The sequence below is a fragment of the Gymnoscopelus microlampas genome (genome assembly GCF_963454915.1).
Source record: "Gymnoscopelus microlampas genome assembly, chromosome: 17".
Classification (NCBI taxonomy): domain Eukaryota; kingdom Metazoa; phylum Chordata; class Actinopteri; order Myctophiformes; family Myctophidae; genus Gymnoscopelus; species Gymnoscopelus microlampas.
This window is the reverse complement of record NC_139954.1, coordinates 17,353,526-17,363,659: the sequence shown is the minus strand read 5'-3', so window position 1 is coordinate 17,363,659 and position 10,134 is coordinate 17,353,526.

Here is a 10,134-nt window from a genome sequence, read left to right as displayed (position 1 = left end):
GTGATAAGCATGATATACAGTACCCCAGCCTTCCATGTATTATTGCTTAACTAATACTGTAATGATGTAGTAGTAGCAATATACCGCAAAACCCAGAGTGATAACTCAAATGATCACTCCGTATATGATTGCATACCTTTTGGTAGCCTGTTAGCACGTGAGCTGTGTTTACAGTGTGTGTGTGTGAGGCTGTATAGCTAACAGCAGAGAGAGAGAGAGAGAGAGAGAGAGAGAGAGAGAGAGAGAGAGAGAGAGAGAGAGAGAGAGAGAGAGCGCATGATGATAGCTGTAGAGGAGAACCCCCATAGCAGTTCAGGGATTATGGAGGAGGATGCGTGTGACTGGGGAACCCACTGTGGCATTTGGGGTCAAGAAATGCTCTTAACACTGCTGTTCATTGTACTGACTGATTATTAAAACTAGATTAACTTTACTTTCCTAATTGCCTCGTCTTTGCACGGTGAACTCCCTGTGTTAATTGATCTCTGGAGAATGTACAGGATTTTACTTTGTATTTTACTCGACGAGGTAATTTCAGAGTGAGTTCTGCGGCTTCATAAAAGCTGCAGGCGGGCTCTTATGTGTGGCCGTGGAGAGATAAGCATTTCAGCCTTCCCAGGTGATTTCCTCTTGCGATAGGACGCATAACATAGCAAAATCCTCAGTGTTCATTTAACTCGGAAAGTTACAAATGGATAAGTGAACACTGACTATTTTACCGTTTAAGTTTAGCTTCTATCGGCAAACGTTTTAAGGGTGTGTCTGGGTAGTTGGTAGAGCACACTCCTTTCGACCACAAGGTTGTGGGTTCGTACCCGGGCACCGGCAACTCAGCGCATTAGCAGCAAGGCTTATGGGTGCGACAAGTCATGCAGAGTAGTCATACTGGGAGCTGATGGTAGGTGTTGCGCTCCACCTCAGCAATCCATCTCCCAGCGGTCTAGCGCATTGTGAAACGGGGAGAGACTCCCGCGCTCTGGCTGATACAGACAATAAGCCTCTTCGACCTACTACTGTGTGTATACGAGTTTGTGTGCAACTGTGCATGGACTTCTCCCTTTATTGGGGGGACGTTTCCTAATGAAAACACGTCTAGCAAGTCAAAAACATGTGTGGGTCAGCAAGAACAATATTTGTGGATCACAGTTTAAACCTTTATCGAGCTAGGGACGGGGTGGTGTTGTTCAACAACTACAAATAAGCTGCAACAGCTGCACGCATGCACGGCTGGGAGCATCACAGTGCAACCCTATTACTCCTACTGCAACAATGCACATGCCTTGCTCAAGGACACCTACAGTAGGCAGTGATTGATGAGGGCTTTCTGTTTCATTCCTCATGGAAACTACTTCAAAACCCTGCCAGTGGTGGAAGAAGTACTCCAATGTTTGCTTAAGTAAAAGTAGCAATTTAGAATGGCCCATTTCACATGCATTAGTAATGCATTCATGTGTTCATCACTTGTTGCAGCTGGTAAAGGTGGGGCTGATGTTAAATGCTTCATGTGCTGCTGGGTAGCTGAACCTATATTAAACCCGTTCTCATACCCAAGGCGTCACATTTTGCCGCACTGCGCCAAGTTGACTAAACTATGCCTAATACTAACCCTAATCCTTACTATAACCTCACAAAAATATATCTAAACCTAACCCTAATTTCACAAAAACTGTGTTGAGAGAGAAAATAAAATCTCACCCACAGGGGAGCGGCAATAACTGACGCCTATCTGTGAGAATGTGTTGTATATTAATACCTTAGCTCTAGTCCATAGCCTAGAGACAGTGGAGTTCCTCTCCCCTTAAGGCTATGCTACCGATGAGCCAATACGACCGCTCCACAGGCTACATAACCTGTCGTCGGGAGTAAAAACTTTCGCTACTCACAAAAACAAAGACGGTTTTATGGAGTTGAAAGCCAACTCTACTAAGTGGGAGCACTCTGAGCACAGAGAAGAAGAAGAAGAAGTACAATATTTGCCTCGGAGATTGACTGAATACTATATTAGTCAGAGGGGGGACTTATTTCCATTGTGGTCCTATGTATTCAATTCATCAATATAGCATAAAAGATATGACACACTAATACATGTCATCAACAAATACAAACATTATATGTACAAAGGAGAAAAGGGTCAAACTACGACAGTTTCGATGGGAATTTACATTACTCCCCTTGTGGTCTCCTGATGCAGGTGAGTAGAAGCAGACAACCAAGGTAGCTGACTGAGGGTTTAGGACTGGCCCCCAAGAGTGATACTGGGTGAGGCCAGTTTGTGCAACCTGGGCAGAGAACCAAATAAAATATACTCAGTTTTGGCCATATGAAGGGATAATTTATTGTCTGAAAGCCAAGTCTTAATGCTATTGAATTCCTTGACAACTTATCCACATCCTCACCTGAGACCAGGATGGCTGAATCGTCCGCGTAAAAGAACAAATTAACAGAACAGGCAGCTTGGAGGTCGTTTATGAAAATTAAAAACAACAGGGGGCCTAAGACACTCCCTTGCGGGACGCTGCAGGTCACAGGCAGAGCCTTTGAGAGATGGCCTTGAAAGTCTGTGATCTGGTCCCTGTCCGAAAGAAACGACACGAACCAATTTAAGCTAGAAGATCTTAGGCCTAAGGCTGAAAGTTTGTTAAAAAGTAAGCCGTGGTGTACTGTGTCAAAAGTTTTTGGAGATCAATTTGGATCATTCCACTTAGCTTGCCAGCTTCCATTTCAGATCTGATCAAATCAGTACGGTAGAGAAGACATGAGTCAGTTGAGTGGGACTCCTCTTTAACCTTTTGTCCTATCCTGCCAGGTGATATGCCCTCTGACCTTTGCTCTCTTTACTATGTGGGTCCCTGAGCCTCATGCTGAGACCCTCTCAATAAATGGACGCTCGTATTTTAACGGCACGTGACGCCGTTTGTTGCTCTTATTAGTCAGACTTGAATCCTAAAATACCCTCTCTGAACTCTATCCTCACGTGTGTGTGTGTGTGTGTGTGTGTGTGTGTGTGTGTGTGTGTGTGTGTGTGTTTATGTACGGCCGGTGCTCCAGTTTCAGAGGTTTATGAAAGCAGTGTGTCTGTATATGTAAGGATTACACCCTTGCTATCGTCGCGCCAAGAGGGAAAATAACTCTGTATATCTTGGACCGACATTTATCAAGATGGACCTTTGGTGCGGCGCGTATAAACAAAAGAAAGATAACATAACAGCTTAAGAAATAGAAAACAAATGGGTTTATATGGAACGGAAAAGTCAGGTTAAGAAACTTTACTGTAAATCGCACACTCACAGAGGTGTACTGTATGTGTGTGTGATATATATATGTACACACACACACACACACACACACACACACACACACACACACACACACACACACACACACACACACACACACACACACACACACACACACACACACACACACACACACACACACACACACACACACACACACACACAGTATACTGTACTTGACATTTACACAAATGCTGATCAAAAATATTTATCCCAGGGGCGCCCACTGGCCTAGCGGTCCAGGCGCATACTGTACCACGTATGCTGGTAATCCAGCTTGACAGCGTGTCGCAGGTTCGACTTCCGATTCCGACGACCTTTGCTGTGTGTCACCCCGCCATCTCTCTCCCCATTTCCTGTCAGCCTACTGTACTGTCAAATAAATGCATAAAAAAAGAAAAAGAAAAAAAAATCCCAATAACAGCCATAAGTGGGGCTTGTCCTAAAAATGTCCATTCACTGACCAAATTAAAACAGTCACACCCCCTTTGCAAAGGCATAATCTTGTACAGCTATCAAATGCACAGACCAAACAACCAACTGGCCAGCCAAACCTCTGGTGTGTGTGTGTGTGTGTGTGTGTGTGTGTGTGTGTGTGTGTGTGTGTGTGTGTGTGTGTGTGTGGAATGGATATACAACTAATTGGATTGCGGTTCAGTCAAGCCTTCATAACACCCTACTGAAGGCTGACAAGGATTTAAGAGGTGGAGGGAACCAGCACTTCTAATTAGCGCTCACCTCAGCTGATCTGTCAAACCGCAGCAAAAGGCATTCTTTCAAAAATCTGGTTTTATTTCACAAATATTGTAAGAAATATAACATTCTTATTATAACTGAATTGTGTAGTGAGTAGTTTCACTGTGATGAAAGATGTTGAGGAGGGACATGGGGAATCGTAATAATTCCAAATCATTCAGCACAGACATGATCAACACATTTCAACTGTGAGAGGATTCGGAGACATTCATTTCCCACTAGGCCAAGCTTTACCCGTACAAAGTAAAGTCCTCTCATCAGGCTTAAAGCTGCATAACTTCCATGTGAACCCGGGTGTCCCGCATGAGACACCATTTTGTACCACTCTGCCAATGAGGCTTACGAGCTTCAGGCAGTACTACTTGTTAACCAGTAGGTGTCCTATTCGACACCAGGGACTAAAGGTCTTAATGGGTCCCCCTGAACCGAAATTACCCGACAGTACCCAAGACTTGTACAGGGACGGGCCTGTGCTGTGTTTAATCATGGTCATTCGATTCCCAGTCGGTTCAGATTCTATTACCTCGGACCCCGGCTGGGTTTGTGTCGTTATGTGTAATACCTGAGTGGATCTGAGATGACCCGTACTCAGCGCGAGAAAAGCATGAAGTGCTGCGTGATGATTACCCTGACCTGGGATCAGATTACTGCCGTGCAAAATAAGAGGGAGAACGTTGAGCTGCGCATACGCATGCGCAGCTCAACGTTCTCCCGGCTGTCAGTTCAGTGACACGCACCGTGGAGTACGCAATCATGGACTCCTCCTTCATCAAGGTGAAAACATGCAATTTACTGCCCTATGACTGGCATGTACAGGTTGAACTGCATTTTTGCCAGCAATTTTAATTTTTAGATTTGTCACGTTCACGAAATACCCAACAAGGTTAGTGTTAGGTCGGTTCTGTAATATCTCGGAAGAGATCGGATCTCGGAATGAATCTCATGGGTCCAATTAGAGTTCGGATCCTTCCTTAAAAACGAAAATGGTGGATCCACTAATTTCAGATTGAATTTTCCGGGTCCATCCGTGTTCGGTTCCATCATAAAAAAAAATCTCGGAACCAATCAGGTCTCGGAAACAATGTCACGGGTCCATTACGGTTGGGGTCCATGATTTTGGACACTTGAAGAGCTCTACCTCCAACTATTGTAGATGTACTGTATTAACATATTAATATTTAATTAATCAAAATAAATTTGATTAACAAAATCACCTCCATATAAGGAATGGATTTTCAAGTATGATAAATCTTCTGACTGATCATGTCCTTGATGTTTATTGTTTACAAACAAGGTTTAGCTTTTAGCCCCTTACACCCTACATACTTAGTCCCCCGGGGCTCTATATGAGGTTCGCTAGTATTTCCCTCTACACCAAAAATTGCAGATCTACAAGCTCTCTACGCGTTGCATCGTGGCGCACATCCAAATGTTTGCCCCAGATAGTGATGCTAGGTTTCAAATGGTTAATAATCACCTGACGACACAGCCATGTTCTCAGGTGACAGATTGGGACCTCTGGCGTGTCACCGGGAAGCCAGCTCTTCCTCAGTCTGCTCTCCTCACACCCTCTCTGTCTTTCTCACCTGGTGCTTTTTTCACAGCTTCTCACCCAATCCATCTGTCTCTTTCTCTATCACCGTCTCCATCTCTCTCCCTCTCTGTCTCCCTTTCCATCTCTCACCTTCTCGCTCGCTCTCTCCATATCTCTCTCACCCCCCCCCTGCGCGCGCACACACACACACACACACACACACACGCACACACACACACACACACACACACACACACACACACCATCTCTCTCCCTTTCCATCTCTCTCTCCCTCTCGCTCACTCTCTTCATCTCACCCTCTCTCTCTCTGGTTTGTATGAGTCTTCACTCTGGTTCAGATCTTCATATTTCGCTGCCGTCTCCTCAGTAAGAGTGTTTACCCATCCACAATGTTTTATGTCCTCTCTAATGAGAACGCTAAATCATAAATTTCACTGTACGGCCCTAGTTTCTGCAGAAGAAGGGAAGGTTTTACTGTTCCCCAGGCAGTGAATTACGCTCCAACCTACAGTGTGTTCACGGGGAGGTATTCTATCATAGCTTCAAAGGGTCTCATGTAATAATGGAGAGTTTATGTGGTAAACCATTATAATGCGGATTCCGTCCTGGTAGTGGAACAAACGGACCAACTCTTTACTCTTGCAGCAATCCTGGGGAGTATGACAATCCGGTCTTCATGTGTTTTGTGTATTTGGAGAAGGCATACTGTATGCATGGATTAAAGCAAAATAAAATGTCACGACTGAAAATGTACTGTTAGGTGAAGTCCTAATGTGCGATTTGTGAAACAGTTTGAAAGAAGGCCCCCCCAATAGCACAATATGTAAAAGTATGATGTTTTGGTAGCTCTCTCTCTCTTTTGGGTGCGTGACACACGCCCATAGAAGACATGCTGACTTCTATGGAATCCGAACGACTGAAATCAGTCACTTTTTGCAGATGATGTGGTCCTGATGGCACCATTGGTCTGAGACCTCCAGCTCTCACTGGATCGGCTCACAGCCAAGTGTTGAAGCGACTGGAATGAGGATCAGCAATAATAACTATACTGGATCAGAACTTATTTTTTTCCATTTCCTGAAAAGTAACTGTTTTTAAAGTTTCTGCCCGACAGCGACGTTAATAGTGAAAGTAAGTCCTGTCACTGCAGTACACAGCCGGTATTGATTGTCAATTCTTACTGGGGTAATTGTTTAAAAGTGAAATTGTTCCTTTTTAGTCAAGCATCCCTGTAATAAAAGCAACGTGGGAGTAAAATATGTTGTTCATACATACAATATGTCTCAGTAAGCTGTATTCAATACACACCCTCAATCACACTCAATGTCACACGCACACATCAATCACACCCGATGTGTCAGGAGCTGTGTATGTAAGGGCACGTGAGAACATAGTTTACAGAACTATCCATAGCCTTAATGGTCGCCATTGTACAGTAGCCTACCTAATATTAATCCTTATACCTTAACTTTAACCTATCCACAATGCTAGCCTCAACCCTGCAGGCGGAGCAGCTTCAATCAATTCAAACACTGTTCAACTGGCTAGTGTTTCAACAGGAGCAGTGACTAAAGAGACATTGTAAGAGCACATTAGATGACCACGATGCTTGTGCATTAGTGTGATTTGTACAATATGGACAAAGAGAAGAGCAGTACCAGTACCGAGAATGGCAATACTAGGGCTGCAACTATCAATTATTTTATTAGCAATATCGATTACTGTTTCGATTAATCAAATAATCGAGAAGCCCGATTTTTTAATGTAAATAAGTTACAAAATATAGCGACGAATCGATGAACCACTTAAGTGTTATTTCATACTTCCTTGTACAACGATGTTGTGCAAAAATAGTGGAAATAGCAGATCTACAAGCTCACAGCGCTTTACATCAGGGTGCGTTGTGAGCTTGTAGATCAGCAATTTTCCATTTTTGTTTTACTTTACCTACAACGGCATGCCCAAAATAGGTATTGATTATTAATCGATTATTCTTATTAAAGTACTGTTTAAATCAATAAGTTTGATTAACTGTTGCACCCCTAGTCTATACAGGATGTGATTAGACTGTGTCGGCAGGAAGAACAGTCTGTGTGGACAAGTTAACTACATAGGGATGTTATGGTAGGGCTGCAGGGCATAAACGCCTCATTACAAAGATGAATGCACATTAGAGAGTTTAGTGGTGCAAAACCCATAGGCACTGATCTACAGAGATGTGGAGGGGAAAAGTGATATTGTCAGATGAGTCATTCCTTCCCAAGCTGGCGAGTGCATAGCATACACACACACAAGGGAACAGGCCTGAATGAGTCTGGGGGCTCGGTTATGCTGTGCGCATAAAATGCAGTATGCATTTTCCTGGCAGGGATTGGGTCCTCTTGTCCCCTAAAGCACTGTTTCCCAAAGCGGACCAATTTTTATGGGTCGCGACGCGAGTAAATATCCCCTTTTTTTCGTTTCCTACATAGAAAAAATGAATTCATTTTTTTATGAACATTTAAAAAAAAGTTTAAACAAAAAAAATTACAACTTTTCCAAAGTATTTCATCAATAAAATAAATTACCAATTTCCATAAGTAAATAAAAAATAAGTTTAAGAAGTGGTGAAAATAGCAGATCCACAAGCTTGCAACGCGGTGCAACGCGGTGCAACGCAGTGCGAAGCAACGTGTTGTGAGCTTGTAGATCTGCAATTTTCACTAGTTTGGGTCCCGGGCAAACGTCCAATTTATCTTTTGGGTCTTGAGCTAAAAAGTGTGGGAACCAATGCCTAGAGGGAAGGGACACTGTAAAACAAAATTGTTCCGAGTAATCAGCTATATTCTAAGATGAAACATTTCTATCCTGATGGGAGTGACCTAGTCGAGGATAACAATGACCCCATCCACAGGGCATGAGTGGTCACTGAATGGTTTGAGGAGTAGGGAAATCACGTGAATCATGTGCTATTGTTCTCCAGTCACCAGATCTCAAGCCAGTTACCGACTGGATTCTGGACTGACATGTTATACAGTAGCTCCCCACCACCATCATCAAAACACCAAAAGAGGGAATATCTTTTGTTAGAATGGTGTTCCATCCCTCCAGTCTAGTTCCAGAAACTTGTACAATCGATGCCAAGGTCCACTGAAGCTGTTGGTGGCCCAGCATCTTAATAAGCCACTTTATGTTGGTTTTTCCTTTCATTTGTCAGCCGTCTGTGTATGTACTGTATTATCAAGTGGTTCCAGCACAGTGCTTGAAAAGCACTTAAATGAAAGTCAGGACAGTCAGACAGACGTGCTGGGAACTTTGCAGACACTGTGGTTTTGTGCTGAGCAGAAATGGATGGGTCATCAGTGGTGGACAGTAACCAAAATACATTTACTTGAGTACTGTATTAAGTACATTATTAAAGTTTTTTTTTTTTTTTGCAAGCTCATGATTTATACTCATACATCGCTACATTTCTAGGAAGGGACTCTTGGGACCCAAACTTTAATTTATGATGTTTTGGTAGCTCTCTCTCTCTTTTGGGTGTGTGACACACGTCACGCTCTTGGGACTCTTGGGACTCTTGGGACCCAAAATTAGGAATTAACCACTTTTCTCAAATCTTTTGGAAATGTTCTCAATTTCAATACAGCAATACATTGATATTATAAATAAAATGTACTTTGTAATACTTGTATATTTACTGTATTTACTTGAGTATATACTTTGTCTACCATCAGGTCTGAAGAGGGCTTTGCTAAGCCAGACGTCGGACAAAATTAATCTGACAGAAGTACAGTACAGCCACTCCCATGCTGTGAAGTCCTGAGTGTTAATTTAGCCCAAGTGTACAAAGGGAACGGTTCCATTTGGGTCCATTTGTACAGTCTCAGAGTTAAATTAATTAACACTGAGGACTTCATTGTGCAGCCACCCACATAGGGCTGTAGACATCTTCGATGGTGTGTGCACTGTGCATGTATGTGCCTGTGTGTGTGTGTGCATAGTTTAACTCCTTGAACACCTTGGTAGTAGCATCCTCTGCCCCCCGCCCCCACCCCAACTTTCTCTGTAAATATACCTGTTGATGCTACTGAGTTTTCTACCAATATGTATTGTATTGTATTGTATTAAATGTAGGGCTATTATACAGAATGTGTTACTGATGAATTGAGTACAATGGACCATAATAGAAACAAGCCCCCTGGTGCTTTTTGTGTTACCCTTTTAGCATAACCTTTGACTGTACTACCTGTGCTGTTAGCAAACCTGTTGATAAAGTATTCAATCAATCAAAACTAAATGCCTAAATTGTAAATGGAGATGCCTGTGTCCAATACCTCTGATCTACAAAGCCAAGGCCTACAATTTCCCTTGAAACGACTTCTTCAGATTGTATCTACAGTCGGAATGTTTCACAAAATACACACACACATACACACGCAGAACAGAAATGTGGGGGGGCACGTGTATTTAAATCTCATGAACAGAGAATAAATTAATATTAATCTAGTTGGGGAAAAAAAGGGACAATTCCACATTTTAAATGAT